We start from the raw sequence: 15,262 nt of genomic DNA on the forward strand, positions 1-15,262 counted from the left end.
GCCCAGGGCTTGGCCCCCCAGCACGGGTGGTCGCAGGGTTTCAGATTCTCCCTTTGCTAGAATCAAACCCATGCTCCTGACCCTGGGCAGAGTCGCTGGCTGCTGAGTTCCTCTCTGCTGGGGAGAGGCAGCCGACCTGGAAGGGCCTGACCCCCCGACCTGCGGCCGGCCACCCTGGAAGTGCTGCCTAGCAGGCTGGACTCCTAGCTTGCCATGACTGAGCCGCCCCGCTGCTCAGGTGGGAGGTGCGTACACAGCAGCTACCTGGCTCCAAGGGAAGGAGTGTCCTTCTTGCGACAGGGCCCTACCTCTGTGGTCCTCACAGAAGACTCCAGAGCAACAAAACACAAACAGCCCCACCAGCCATGTGTGAGATGGAGATGAGGAACCTGAGACAGTTACCTGACTACTGGATCACCTGTTTACTCAAGACCAGATGGCCAAGAAACCTGGAAAATATATAACAAGGTGAGCACCATATAAGCACAGCCCAAGATCCACACAGCCCAAGATCACAGAAGCACAACACCTTCAACCACACACAGGTGAGCACACATCACCAAAAGGCCGCACGCCACAGAAAAGACCAGGCGCCACAGAGAGCCCACGTGCCATAGGGACTACAGGTCCCGCGGAGCCACAAGATGGGGATGGGAGTCGTCTGACTCTGGGTGCCTCTGGCTTTCCATTTTGCTGGTTATTAAATAACAAACACATGAGTACACTTGAGTGCAGAAAATGGGAAAACAAAAAATAGCAAAACACATCCTTAGATCTTTGGTAAATTCTTTCAACTGCAATAAAAACACCAAGTTTGCAACCAATAATCAGCATTTTTCCCTTGTCAGCAAAGAGTCTTAAACTATGATTATCAGCACTAATTTGCAAAGAATGCTTTTCAGCCGGGGTGGTAGCCCAAGCCTGTTATCTCAGCTACCTGAGGCTGAGGCAGGAGGGTGCTAATGTCAAGGCCAGCTGAGACAATGTGGCAGCACAGGTCTGTAATCCCAGCACCTGGGAGCCTGAGCAGGAGGACCACAGGTTCACAGCCAGTCTCAGCAACTCACTCCTCTGCAACTTAGTAGGACTATACTTCAAAATAAAAATTAAAATAAGGCTAAGGGTATAGATCGATGTAGGAAACCCCTGGGTTCTACTCACAGTACTAAAAAGAAAAAAATGGGGGGTAGGGATAAAGCTTCGTGGTAAGGTACCCTCTGGGCTTCATTCCCAGCCTGCAAAAATAAAATATAAAATATAAAATAAATAAATAAGCATTCCCCTCCACTGGTTGAGAGGAGAATCCATTCAGTCACTGAGCGTTCAAGTACCAGGCAGAAAGGAACCACCACTGGGAGACAAGAGTGTTTCCACATGGTCAAAATGGAGCCAGAATCATTCCTGAACCAGCAGACAGGGCCAGGGCCCTGACAGGGGTCGAGGCACAGCCTGGCACCTGAGAGGGCGCCCAGGGCCAGCCCCACGCCACCCTGCTGGAGTTGGGAGACGCTGAAACAAAATTCAAACGGCCAGCACTTCCAGCACCCAAGCAGCTGAGGCGGGAAGGTCACCTGAGGTCCGTTTGAGACCTGCCTGGGCAACACAGCAAAAACCCACCTCCAAAAAACCACAGCAAAACAAATTAGGGGAAAACAGCAAATGCTTCTACCTGGTGATTCGCCTGCTTTTCCCCCAAAGAACGTGCAGGACCTGTCTTCTTCATTATCCAGGTCTCCTTTACTTAAGGTCTTCCCTAGTCACTTTCAGATCTAAGAGAACACAAGCAAGTTTTAGCTTCTGTCTGAGAGAGGATGGGCCCCACTAAAGCCTGCATAGAGGAAACCTGGACTTGAACACACACTCGGTGCTGGGACCAAGGGCTGCTCCCCAGGGCAGTGCTCCCAGCCCTGGCCCGGATTCCCAGCACAGGACAGGACGACAATCGGAAGGCAGGACCATGCTCCCGAGGAGACCCTGCTCACCTGTGGCATGGCCCTCCCTTCTGGGCGCCCTGCCCAAGAGGGATGAAGAATCTGAGAATGCTCCCTCCCAGGCAGGGCGCCCAGGCGTGGCCACGGGGAAGCAGAAGTGAGGGCCCTGCGGGATCCTGGGGGAGGCGCTTGCCCCTGCCGGCAGGCAGCCCCCAGGTGCTGGGCACTGTGCCAGGGCACCTCCAGCAGCTGAAACAAGTGGAGAGATGTGAACAGGGACAGCGAGCGGGTCACCGGCCAGCGTCCTCCCCAAGCACTTGACATAGCCGTCGGCATGGGCCAGGCCAGGAAAACAGGCCCAGACATCTGCTGCCTACAGACAGAGCAGGCCCAGGCAACCCTCCCCACCAAGGGCAGGCGCAATAAAGGACATCCCTGGAGGGGCAGATTTTATCACTGCAGCCAGAAGTCACAGGACAGACCCAAAGCGCTCCCAGTGACCCCTCCCCAGATAAGCCCATTTCTGACACGCCCCACATTTAAGGGCCGGAAATGCTCAGCTTTTCACCTAGAGAATTTAGATTCTAGCAGGGCGGGTGGTGGATGCTTATACTCCCAACATTGAGAGGTTGAGACAGCAGAAGCGCAGGTTCTTGGCCGGCCTCAGCTACTTAGTGAGGCCTCCACTGTTTCAAAATAAAGAAGAAAAATTAGGTAGGGCTGGGGGTGAGTGTGGCTCAGAGGTAGAATGCCCCTGGATTCAATCCCCAGTAACAAAAAGAAAAAAAGTTATGTTCTAAAATGTGTCTGACATCACAGAGGCATGGCTTGCCACTCACACAGGGAAACAGCTCAGAAGAGCTGGCTTGGGCTGAGCCAGGCTCAACCTGGACCCCACACCTGAGAGCCTCCAGATTCAGAACGTCACAAAGCCACGCACGCCCACTAAATGCAGAAAGGAGCGATGGGACGGCACTATTTCAGAGGACCTGGGTCCCACAGCGCCAGGGCACCAGGATGGAGGCAGAATCCTCTCAAGCCCTGCCCTACCTGCCTGGCACGGTGACTGGACTTGGATTCTCGTCCCCTGGCACGGGGTGGGCCCCTCAGAGCAGGCAGAGCCCCGATGGCACGCCACTCAGAGGACAGAGGGCTAGCTATGGAGACATCTCCCACAGGCATGCACGCCCGTCAGGCTGCCCACCGGGCTGTGCCAGGACACGTGCCACCTGCCAGTCCTGTCCGAGGCTCCGGAGGTGAGAACAGAGCTTATTTTGCAGGAACAGCCTGGAGGATGCCAAACGCCAAGAGGACCCGCTGCAGGAAGGAGCTGACGGGTGGCCCCAGTGCCGGGTGGGCCACGGGTCACCGCGCCCGTGCCGTGGGCATCTTCCCCACCACGTGGCAGCCAAGACCGCAGCCTCTTCACAGCCTTTAGAACAGAACCAACGTGCAGCAAGCGCCCCCACACGAAGCGGAGGAGCACTCTGCAGCCGGAGCTGCCCCCACCCCATGACACCCACCTCTCACCCAGCACCCCACAGCAAAGGACCATCCCAGGCGGCAGCAAACCAGAGTGGAAACGGGTCACGCCGCTGGATAAAGGCAGAGGTAAGCCTCGGTGCCACTAGTTAGAGAAAACAAAACACAGTGTTGGGTGGGGCTGGCATGACTATGCAAAGGCGGCCCTCGAGGTGGGGATGCCACGGGCCGTGCCCACACAAGGCGCTCTGGACCTCTTGCTCTGGGCCCTGCTCCCCAAAACACAAGCCCAGCAGAGACATCAGTGGTCCCCGGCGGCAGCCCTTCCCCATGACATGTGAACAGGCCCCTCGCTGCCAAGGTCATCAAAAACCAGGCAAGACTGAACACCATCGCTGTCAGGAGCCACCACAACTAGATACCCTGAAGAGGATCTGAGGGTCCTGGGCTGAACACCCACATCACAGGACACAGGGATTCCAGAGCCCAGCAGGGGTGGCCAGCCAAGGGCCATCACGGCCCTTGGCGTGACACAGCCCAGAGGCCACCTCTCCACCTGCAGCCGGGTGCTGGGCCAGCTTAAAGCCACTCCAACGGCCTGCCAGCCTGGGAACGCTGGCCACTGCCCACCTCACAGCAAATGGCAATGTCCAGCCAAGCTCGCCACCCTGGGAAGCAGCACTGTCCTCCTTGACAGAGGGCCTGGACCCCACCACTCCTACCGCACGGCCCGCAGTTCTGGGAAAACCGCAGACAGGCCTGTCCCTCCACCGGGCCAGCCACGCCAGGGATGACCAGAGCGGCCACTCGGCAGCCAGCCCAGAGCCACAGCCACAGAGGCCGTGGGCTTCCAGAGATGGACCCACTCCGGAAGGCCTGCAGCAGCCGGAACACAAGACAGCCGTCCCCTTCTGCCTGGAGAGCCCGAGGGGCCTCTCCTGCTTCCAACACTACGTTTTATCACACAAAAATCCCGTTATCAAAGTGGAGAGTGGGCTTTTTCTGAATTGTCTGGGGGTCCGCTGCAGCCCGAGCAGTTGGTCTTGCCGAGATGTTTCAAACCATCACTAAAAAGTCTGGGTCCCCATGAAGCCCTACTGCACCCAGGTTTACCAGGAGGTTTGGAGGGGAATGGGGCTGACGAGCTTCCTCATTTATAAAATCAGGAGTGCTGGTAAAAGGAGGACTGCGAGGTCCTGCTCCTGCTCGTGGTCATCGTTACCAGCTGAGTGCGCATCAGAGGAAACTTCCGTCGGCCAGTAAACGTAAAGATGCCGCGTTAGATGGGAACACCGAGCGCCACACTTACTGTGTGCATGAATAAATGTTTCTGAGATGCAGAAAAAAAAAAAAAAGCGGAGAGTGGTCTGTGCCTCCCCTCCCCGGCCCCGCACACGCTAGCACACCCCGGGGCCCTGGGCGGCGTGTCCCTGGTAAGTCTCTGTTTCAACTCCCTTTGCTGTGATTCACTGACAGACATGCCCGTCTGCAGCCTCTCGACAAGGCCTGCCCCGCCAAGACTGCACTCAGAACATGCTCTCCACCCAGACGCTTCCCTTGAAGACCCCAGCAACCTCAGGCCAGGCTCCTGCCTGTGGCCACATACAACACCCCACCTCTAAGGACACAGGCTGAGAGCACCACGCCTTCCGGCAGGCACAGCCCCTGCCAGGGGCCAGGGAAGGCGGCCTCGGGCGCTCTGTGTCCTGAGACACGCAGCGCCGGCTGGGGGTGGCAGGACCCTCTGGCAGGGGAGGTAGGGAGGAGATGGCAGCAGCCATGGTGGAACTCAGCCAAGCTTCACAGACCTACACCTTGCCATCCTGCCAGACCCAGAGCCAGGGCCTCAGGGCTCTGCTTGGGGACAACTGGTCAGACCCCACTAGGTGTGGGAACTGTGGCCTCCCGGGCAGCATCTGCCTCACAGGAAGAGCCGGCACGCCCACACCCTCTCAGGCTCCCCATACTAAGCTTCCTCAACACCGTTCACCCACAGGGGCCATGGGGGAGGGGGGCCTGCGCTCCGGAGCCAGAGCATTCCCTGAGGTCAGAGTGGCTGGCCGGTCACACTGCCACAGCGCCAGCAGCCTCCGCCCCTTCCTGCCGACAGGCACAGGCAGGAAGTCCAGCGAGCTCAGAGCACCGCGGAGGAGGCCCGACACGGGACACGTGGGGCCTGCCTTCCTGGAGGCTGACCTGCTGAGCCACGAGGCCCGATACTGGGCACCCGCAGCATGACAGAGTCCCTGCTGACCTCGAGGTGCCACCCTTAGCTCCAGGGACAGTCTACCAGCCAGCCAGACCCAGAAGCGCCCAAAGCCACTTCCTGCCGGCGGTTCCATGACAGGGTTAAGCGCAAGCGCACTGTCTGCAAGTTCCAGGACCCTGAAGGTCAACTGATGACCCCTGACCCTTGCCCTCTGTCCTCTGTACCTTGTGGCTTAAATCCAGCCCCTGGACATCTGGCCAGTGGAAGACTAAGGGCAGGGCTAGGCCAGGAAACATTGAGAGGCTCCAAGCACATCTGGGCTTTGAACAAGTTTTTGTGAAACAGTAACACATTCTGAGGCATAAACAGAGGAAATATTGAGAAACAGGAACCACCCACAGTCCACAGCCCCCAGCCCTGCGGCCTCTGCTGCACCCCACCAACATTCTTGTCTCAAGCAAGTGCACTTACTGGCCTACTAGCCCTGCCCATCTTGCATTCTGGGACACTGAAGGGCTCTCGTAAGGACACACCCTTGCAGTGCCCGCCCTCTCCCACCTGGCCCACTGCGTCCCTAGCAGCCGTCACCCGGCTCACAGAGGAGCTGCTCTGGTCCCTGCTACTGTGTGACTCAAGTTGGCAAATCAGATCTCGGTCCCTCTGTACTTACCCCTCAGCCCAGCCCTGGTTTCCCTCCGTCACAAACAACCCTTCCTTCAAGGCTGACGCTGCAACAGGCCAGGCCGCGTCCCTCTCAGGCCAGTCAACAGGACCCCAGTGCAGCGATGGAGGCTTGCAGCCCACGCGGCAGGAGCCCAGCCTTCCAGGGCCTCTCCCATGCAGCAGCAGGAAGATCCCAAGGGCAGGCAGGAGGGCAGGCCTCCATGCTGCTCAGTGCCCACAGGCCCAGGGGCCCCTACCCGCTCACCCAACTACACAGCAGTACCTCCCCCTAGGGATCAGAGGTGCAAAGACTCCTGGGAAACACAGTAAAGCTGTGAGGGCTGGGGCAAGGCAGGCGTAGCCTTCTCTGCTGGACCCCAAGATGTCCGCGGTGCCACCGGCCATTGCTGCCCCAACCTGATGGGCCCAGGGATGACAGTAAGGGCAGGCACCTCCTCTGGAAGGGTTTTAAAGCTAACGGTCACAGCAGCCCCGAAATGCAGGGAAGCTGGGCTCAGCTCAGCTCACTGCAAGACAGGGAGCCTGCTCTGCAGGCGTGTGGAGAACACCGACATGGCCAAAAGCCCCAAAAAGCTAGTCACGCACGAACACACAGGTGCGCACCTCCTGTGCCAAGCACATAGTACAATCCCAGCACACATGCTCCTGCTTGCACACCCTCATTAACACTCATGCATGTGCCTATGCACACACACACCTTTGCACATCGACACACATGCTCACTCGCCCATGCAGCGACACACACACACATACTCATGCATACACATACTAGCATATCCAGGCTCACGCACATACCCATCGCTGGTCTGCACCAGTGGCACACAGCTACTGAAAGCCCCAGACCGTCTAGGCAATGGGACAGGCCCCAGGACACTGGTGTCCACAGTACTAAAGTGTGCCCTGCACAGCGGCTGTGGTTCTGGGACTTTCCATCCACGGGGCATGACCGCTCGTGGGAAGGCAGCCTACGCTGACCTCACTTCCCTACACCCCCTCGTCACGTGGCTGGTGCTGGTCCAGCCTCTCCTCCCCAGAGACAGCAGCATCAGAGCCACAGAGGGACAGAAGAAAGGGGCTGCCTGCCGGTGCCGCAGGGCAGAGGGTGGGCCGCACCTGGGCCAGCCCGGCCCTCCCAAGGGCCGGCTCTCCTTACAGGCCTGTCTGGGCTGCGGTCAGGTCCCTCCATTAAATGGAAGGAAACCTAAGCAGCCTGGCGCTGTCCCTGCTCTGATCTCCACCACTCACCCCCCCACAGTGACGGAGAGAGGCTCCCCAGCCGCCCAGAGAGCCGCCGACATGCTGGCGCCAGAGCCGCGCAGATGGGGCCAAGAGCAGAGAGGTCACGGCGACCTCTGTGACAGGCCAGCTTGCTGGGGAAACCAAGGCACAGGGAGACACTCAAGGTCCCTCTGATGTTTTCAGGGACTCGGCAACCTGAGGTGCCCCAGAGTTCAGGTGGTCGTGAACCAGGGACGGCCCCAGGACACGGGAGCGCTGGCCAAGCACACAAGAGAACATGCGTGTGACCCCACAACCCAGCCTCGAGCAGCACTGATGCCCAGGTAAGCTCTCACAGCAGGAGCTGGAAGTGCTTTAAGTCCATGTTGAACACGGCCGTGGCGGCTCCAGACCCCCTCAGACCGTCCCTAAGGCTGTGTGTGGAGTCACCGCCATGCTCGAGGGGCCTACCGACACCACCAGAGGCAGGAAATTCCTCTGCCTGCTGGTGTCTAACCCACAGCCCAGGCCCACTCTGCCCTCCCACGGCTTCCTCTACCAGAACCACCAAGCAGAGGAAAGAGAACCAGTCGGGCCAAGCACCCCATGGTGCCAAGCCTTGCTCCAAGGCCCAACATCCGGCCCCCAGGCTCCAGCACCTGTGGAGCCCTCTGACACAGGGACCCCGGCCAGGCCACCTGACAGCCCTAGACATGGGGACGCCGGGCTGCTCAGCACCCCTGACACAGGACCCAAGCGGGAGGCTCACCTACACTGCTGGCAGGAGGCTCGGGCACAGGGGACCGCCACTGGTCAGCCTCAGAGCAGCTCTGCTGCGCTGTGGGACCCGTCTACACAGCCAGTTCCTACTAAGAGACCCCTCCTTTGCATTAAGGAAGACATTGACCCTGGGTGTCTATACCTAGAGCCAGTCCAGCTCACCCACTACCCAGAGACCATCTGTCTATCCTGAGGGACACCTACTGCCAGACGCCCCTGGCCCTTGGCTACGCAGGATCCCTCACCCCTTACATGAAGGCTTCCCGGTTAGGCCCCAGGGGGCCTCGCACACCCTGGCCACCCAAGGACTCCTGACCCAGCACCGTCACTGAGATGACTAAAGCCCCACCCAGCCACCACAAGCATGCCTGCCAACAGAACATGGTTAATGCTTAATCCTGAACATCAAACTTTGCTCCCAGGGCTTGGACACACAGAGGCTGAGCACGGTACCGTATTCTAGGAGGAAGAAAGGTGGGCTCACAGCCCTGCCCACCACAGCCCAAGGAGGCAGTGACAACAGGTGGGCCCGCACACCCTTCGCTGCTGGGAGGGAACCTGGCCGCCTACACCCCGCCCCCACGCTGCGCCCAGGTGCATGGCAGACAGGGGCAAGCTGTCCATCTACAGCTCCTGAGGACAGCATATCCCCTGCCTGGTCCAGCAGGCTACTCAGGAAGGCGGCCCCATGTCCAAGGCAGAGGCCCTGGCAAGAGCAACTTTGGAAGGAAGGGAGGATGCTCCTGCTTGTCCTCAGGGTGGACACGGCTGAGACCCCTGCCAGAAGTCTGGGACTCCCAAGCCAGCTGCTACCCAGAGCTACTGGCCTCCGCCCTGACTGGCTCCACACCCAGACAAAGTTCCTCGCCCCTCTCTGGGTGCCCCTCTCCCAAACACACTACGGACCACAGGAGAGGTGTAAGGTGCTGAGGAGCCACAGAACCACATGCAGGGGACACCTGAGGTCAGGGACCTGCACCACAACGGCTGGGACCACAGGACTCCTAACTCCCTCCTGAGTCTGGGGCAAAAGTCCCCCCAGCTTGGAGGGCACATGTGTGCCTGCACCCAAGTGTGCACGTTGCCCCAGCCTGGTCTGATGACCACACAGTCCCGGCACTCCACGTGCAATCCCCTGGAGACAGCAGGCAGCTACACAGACCCACACCCAGCACTGAGAAGTGGCCAGGGCTCAGCACGGCCCCCACCCGGCGGCCGACACCCACATCTGGCCCCTTCGTTCTCCTTGAGCCTCCTCGGGCCAGCGGGCCTTGCTCCACTGGAGGCCACCTGGGAGCCCTCAGGCATGCACAAACATGGGGCTCCCACAGGACACTGCTCGGCGAGGGGGGGCTCATTCCAAGGCCAGGGCACCGTGCTCCCTAGGGGACCGGGAGGTTGACTAATAGCCCATCACCACCAGAGTGTGCCACCCCACACCCCCCGGGGCGTGCCCCACCCAGCTCCCCTGTGGCGCTGGCTCTGCCTTCCCCAGCATCCTGCCCAGCGTCCTCAATGGCCACCCTGACCCCAGGCTCTCCTCCAACCCACGGGGTCCTTGCTGTGTCCCAGGATGGAAGGGACACCACCTGCTGACAGCTGCACCCAGGCCCATGGCTGTGGAGAAGATCTTCCCAAATCAAGGACGCTTATGGTGACCAGCGCCCAGCCAGCCCAAGCCTGCCTGACACCAAGGGGCAGTGCCTCTATACAGGGCCCTCCGAAGCCCCTTTCCCTCTCAGTGGCCAGTCCAGGATCCTCCTGTGGACAGAGGCCACCCTGCTGCTCAGACCTCGGATGCCTGCCCTAAGACACCTCGGGAACACAAGGCCTGGGGAACATTCCAGAAGCAGAGAGCATGATCCCAGGCCCAAAGGCCCCTCACACTAAAGAAAGAACCAGGGCTGGAAGGTTGAGGCACCACAGAGGTGCCATGCCGAAGGCGGCCCCAGCAGCACCCCAGACAGCTGACCAGAGGAAAAGGGGTATCTAGGGCCTGGGCCCCACGGCATGCCTGTGAGTGCGCAAGACGACGGGCCTGTCAGCTGGAGTCGGCATGAGGCCGCCAAGCACCAGGGAGGAGCTCCCAGAAGCCACCTGCTTCCGGCTGGTTTCCTCGGTTTTGTTTGGGTTTCGTTTGCACTGCGAGAGAAGGAACCAGGGCCTTCTGCATGTTAGACGAGTACTCTACCACGGAGCCATACCCTAGGCCCTCTGCAGTTTTAAAAACAAAATTTGGCGGCACACATTTTTAATCCTAGTACTTGGGAGGCTGAGACGGGAGGATTGTGGGTTCCAGGACCACCTCAGCTATTTAGTGAGGCTTTCAGCAAGCGAGTGAGACCCTGTTTCCAAATAAGATCTAAAGTGGTTCTGAGAATGTAGCTTGGAGGCTGAATGCCTAACAAGGAATCTGGTACAAAGACACAGTGCCCTGCCCTGGCCCGCAGCGCTCTCCCTGACTCACTCTCCCTGACTCGTGACCTCCGCCGCTCCCCTCAGGACTTCTGAGGAGAGGGTGAGTGGAGGCGGCCCTGCCTGTCCAGCCTCACAGGCCTCGGGGGTCAGTGTGACACAGCCCTTCCTGAGACCGTGGATGGAGCTGCCACTTCCTGCCCTTGCTCAGGACAGAGCTGGGAGTCTGACGCTCATCCACACTCTGGCCGTGAGGGAGGAGGGGCAGGGGATGGGTCCCCTCACCCTTCCCCATCCAGTCACTGACCGACACCAGCCGGGCAGGGCATCACCTCTCCCTCAGATGGCAGCGGCCTCGATGGCAGCACAGAGCACTGCCTGCCTGCATCCAACAGTCCCACAGGACAGAGGTGACCCAGCATGCCACCTGGGCCACCATGTCAGAGCACAGAGTCACCGTACAGAGAGAGGCAGAGACTCCAGGTGACCAACACTCGCTCAACAACAGAGCGTGAATCACAAGAGTCCAGAAAGAGGACCCGTCACCACACCAAGAGGAAGCCTGGAAGACAGCCAGCGTTGACGGAGGGGCAGGGAATGGGCCACCCAAGCAGCGGCCCCCAGCGAGCCCTTGCCACACACAGGGAAAGGCCTGCAGGACTCCTCGCTGGGACCCCGGAGCTCCCAGACAGGCCTCCTGCGCATCTCTACCACGGGCTCTCACAGGGCCCCGAGCCTCTGCATATCCAGAGAGGGGTGGTCTATGCAGACTTCCATCTGGGGAGAGGTGGCCCCCCAGCCCCTACTCTGAAGTCAGAAAGAGCTCACCCTCAAGCGGTGTCTTCTCCACCTCCTACTCTGAGAACACTCCCACCGAGAAACCAAGAACTAATGTGTCCATCTCACTTGCAAGAGGAATCTCACATCAAAGCAGAACTCAGAACACTCTGTCCACAGAAGTATGGACGGGCATGGCGCCATCCTGGGGCAGAGACCCCATCATCCATAGCACTGGGCCAGCATAGGGAGGCCTCGAAGGAGCCAAAAGGGGGGGGGGGGGGATAAGTAAGCGGGGCATGGTGGCACAGCCTGCAATCTCAGTACTCGGGAGGCTGAGGAAGGAGGACCCCAGGTCCAAGGGCAGCCTCAGCAAGTAGAAAGACTCTCATCAACCTAGACAGACTGTTTCCTAACAAGAAAGATCTGGCTGGGCTGATAGAACACCTCTGGGATGGAACTCCAATACCACACAAAATTAAAAATAAAAGAGGCCCAGGGTGTGACCACAGGTAGAGGGCCCACACTGGTGGGTGCTCCACCCCACGCCCCTGCCGGCCCCTCCACTCTGCCCCACCCCCTCCACTCATCCTGCAGGAGCAGCTCCTCTGCAAACACACAGCTCAGGCAGGTGAAAGGACCACCATTCTCTTTTTTTTTTTTTTTTTTTTTTTTGGTTCTGGGGACTGAACTTGAGGGCATTCCAAGCTACAAGCTACCTCCAAGCTACACTCCCGGCTCTTTTGATTTTTATTTTGAAACATTAAGCTGCTAAGAGTCTCAGTTGCTGACCTTGAACCCGTGATCCTCCTGTCCTAGCCTCCCAAGTACTGGAATCAGAGGCAAGCACCACCATGCCCGGCCATCAATTTCTCGGTCCTGAAGTTCCTAAGTCCCTGTCTTCACAGGCCCAGCTCAGGTTAAAGCAGCAGAAAGCCGAGAAGGGCTTAGAGCCCTGGACAGAGGCACAGGTGTGAAATCCCAGTACTTGGGAGGCTGAGGCAGGAGGATTGCAAGTTCAAGGCCAGCCTAGCCAATTCAGTGAGACACTCTCAAAATAAAAAAGGTCGAGGACAAAGTTCAGTGGTCGAGCACCCTGGGGTTCAATCCCCAGTACCACAAAAATGGAGGAGTAGGGCTCAGCCTGCAGTGGGCTCTCTGGGCCAGGGGGACAGCGGCTACGGAGGCCCTGGAGGCTGTACTAGCTCCATCCAGCCATGGCAGCCCAGGCTGGGCAGACCTGGTCTTGCTAGGCTCTGGGCCCAAGCTGGACCCACGTCCCACTGCTCTGCAGGTTGAGGTGGCCCAGGAAGCTCCAATCCCATCAGCCTGGGGCTTCCTGGGTGCTATGTCCCTAGCACCATCCCCAGGAGGCCTGCCCGGAAACAGCAGACAGCTCGGGGACTGGGAAGGAGCACCAAAAATGGCAGCCACACTGGGCTTCCCATCGCCGGGCTTGGCCTTGTCCTGTGAACACACGCCAGGGCAGCAGGCTGCCGGGGCTCCCAGCCGCTCTTCCCGGCTTCTGCTGGGCCTTCCCACCTGAAAGCAAAGCGCACGGCCCTCCCCCACTCTGCGAGGCACGCTAGCCATGGGGTCCCTCAGTGTCACTGTGTGGTCTGGCAGCCCCCCTCAAGAAATCAGGACCCAACAAGGCAGATCCCAGACACCGGCACAGCCACCCCTAACGGCACAGCCAGCGGATTCCCAGGAACCTCTGTGGAGATATGAGGCTGGAGAGAGGCACCGGCAAAGCCCAGGAGTAAGCCCTACAGGCGCTCAGCCACACCCCTGGTCCTGCAGGAGCTCCGCCACACCACAGGCCACACCACAGGTCAGCGCAGTCCACAGCTCAGCCACACCACAGGTCAGGTCAGCGCAGCCCTACAGCTCAGCCACTCCACCGGAGCTCAGCTCAGCCCTACTGGGGCTCAGCTCCATCCCACAAGTTCAGCCCAGTTCTACTGGAACTCAGGGACTCAAGTTAAATACATTCAACTTGGCCTACTGGAACTCACCAAACCGCAGTTCAGCGCATCCTACAGATCACCTAAGGAATATCACCTAAGTTCAGCTCAATCCTCCGGAGTCATGCTCTGTGAACTGCACAGGACTGAGCTGCACTTGTGCAATGGAGTCGAGAGCTTGTATGGAGTTCACAGAGCTCAACTACGGCATACATGTTCCACTCAGAGCTCACAGAGCTCGACTACGGCACACATGTTCCACTCAGAGCTCACAGAGCTCGACTACGGCACACAAGTGCGGCTCAGAGCTATGGAGTGTACAGACCTCAGCTTCACCACACATTCAGCTCAGTTCCACGGGGTTGTCAGCTCAGCTACCTCACACATGTTCAGCTCAGTGTTGTGGGGCTCAACTACACCAGCCCTCCCACCCACCAGGGACTCCTGAGTGGCCCTGAGCCTGAGCTGAGCCGGGCAGGCAGCAGGCGGGCTTCGGCTGGGCTGGGAGACATTGCCTTCCTGCAAGCCACATCCTACACTGACTCTGGACAAGGCTTGAGATCACCTGGAGCAGGAGGAAGAGGAAAATGAGCACACAGAAAATCACCTGGGCAACACGAAGCACACGGAGGTGGGAGAGAAGTGAGCAGTGGCCTGGGCCCCGCAGGCCAGGAAGGACCCTGAGACTCCTGTAGGGGAAGAGGTTCGGCCCACCTCAACAGAGCACCCCCAAGCCTGCGACCTGGCAGGAGGAGGCCGGATTGTGGGTTCTGCCTGACTCTTGCCTGGTTCCATTCTAGCAGGAAAAACACACCTAGAGCTGGTCTGTGCAGAGGGAACCCGGACAGTCTTGCACCCCACAGAAGAGCCAACAGGGAGGTGGCAGGACCCCAACACTGCGAGCTAAGCCACTCAGGGCCGGTGTGCATCCCCAAAAGTGTACCCCAGGAAGCTCGACCTTTCTGCCCAGGCCCAGAAGCCAGCCAACCTCAGGACCATCCTGCAACTGGCCAGAGCCCCTCCTGCAGCGGGAGCCTGTGTCTGCAGCTCCAAGAGCCCCGGGGCTTCAGAGTCCTCGGCCACTTAGCAACCCCAGGGGAAGGGGCTGTTAGCAGCAACCTCCAGAGGAGAGCTGAGACCCGAGGGGAAGCCCGAGCTCAAGGTGACCCTCCATCCGCAGCAGAGGGGCTGCGATCTGGAGCTGGGATGGAGGGAACCAGGGAGCTGGGAGCTCTCGCGGCCAGCCCCCTCGCCCCACAGAAAGTGAAAGTACCAAAGCCTCCAGAACAAAGGGCGGCGGCGGCACAGAGGTCCGCGCTGGCGCGGCCCCCTCCCCAGCCCGCCAGGCCTGCCGCCCTTCCCCACATGACCCCGGGGAGATCTGGCTAGTCCAAGGCCGGGCAGAGGCGGAACTGGGATCGCAGCCCAAGTTTGTCTGTGGCTCTGGGCCGGCCAGGAGCGAGAGAACGCAAGACTCCAGGAAACGTCCCCGAGCTGGCCGCCAGGCCCCCCACCCCACCGCCCGGAGGGGGCTGGCCCGGAGAGCTCCCAGCCGCCCGGGGCCCGCGCCACCCGCGCGCTCCCGGAGCTGCCCCGGCGGCCCGGCACCTCCTCCCCGTCCCGCCGGAGTTAGCAGCGTGGCTTCCGGTGCGCGGCCGGGCGCGGGTCCGCGGGGCGGGCTGGGGGGCCTGCGCGCCGGGAGGAGGGGGCGAGGCCGGGGCGGCCCGCGCCCGGTTCCCGCGCCCCGGCCCCGCCGCCCCGGGCGCAGCGGCCGGCCGGCCTTTGTCCGCGCAGGTGCG

General features: G+C 60.1%; 1 protein-coding gene across 4 annotated transcripts in view; it reads right to left on the reverse strand.

The window, feature by feature from the left end:
• The window catches only part of SLC12A7 (solute carrier family 12 member 7), a gene marked incomplete at both ends in the record, with an annotated part of 78,784 nt that overhangs the window by 34,195 nt on the left and 29,327 nt on the right, over positions 1-15,262 (reverse strand). The gene's annotated exons all lie outside the window — the stretch shown is intronic.

This window comes from Muscardinus avellanarius, assembly GCF_963383645.1.
Source record: "Muscardinus avellanarius genome assembly, chromosome: 1".
NCBI classification, from domain to species: Eukaryota; Metazoa; Chordata; class Mammalia; order Rodentia; family Gliridae; genus Muscardinus; species Muscardinus avellanarius.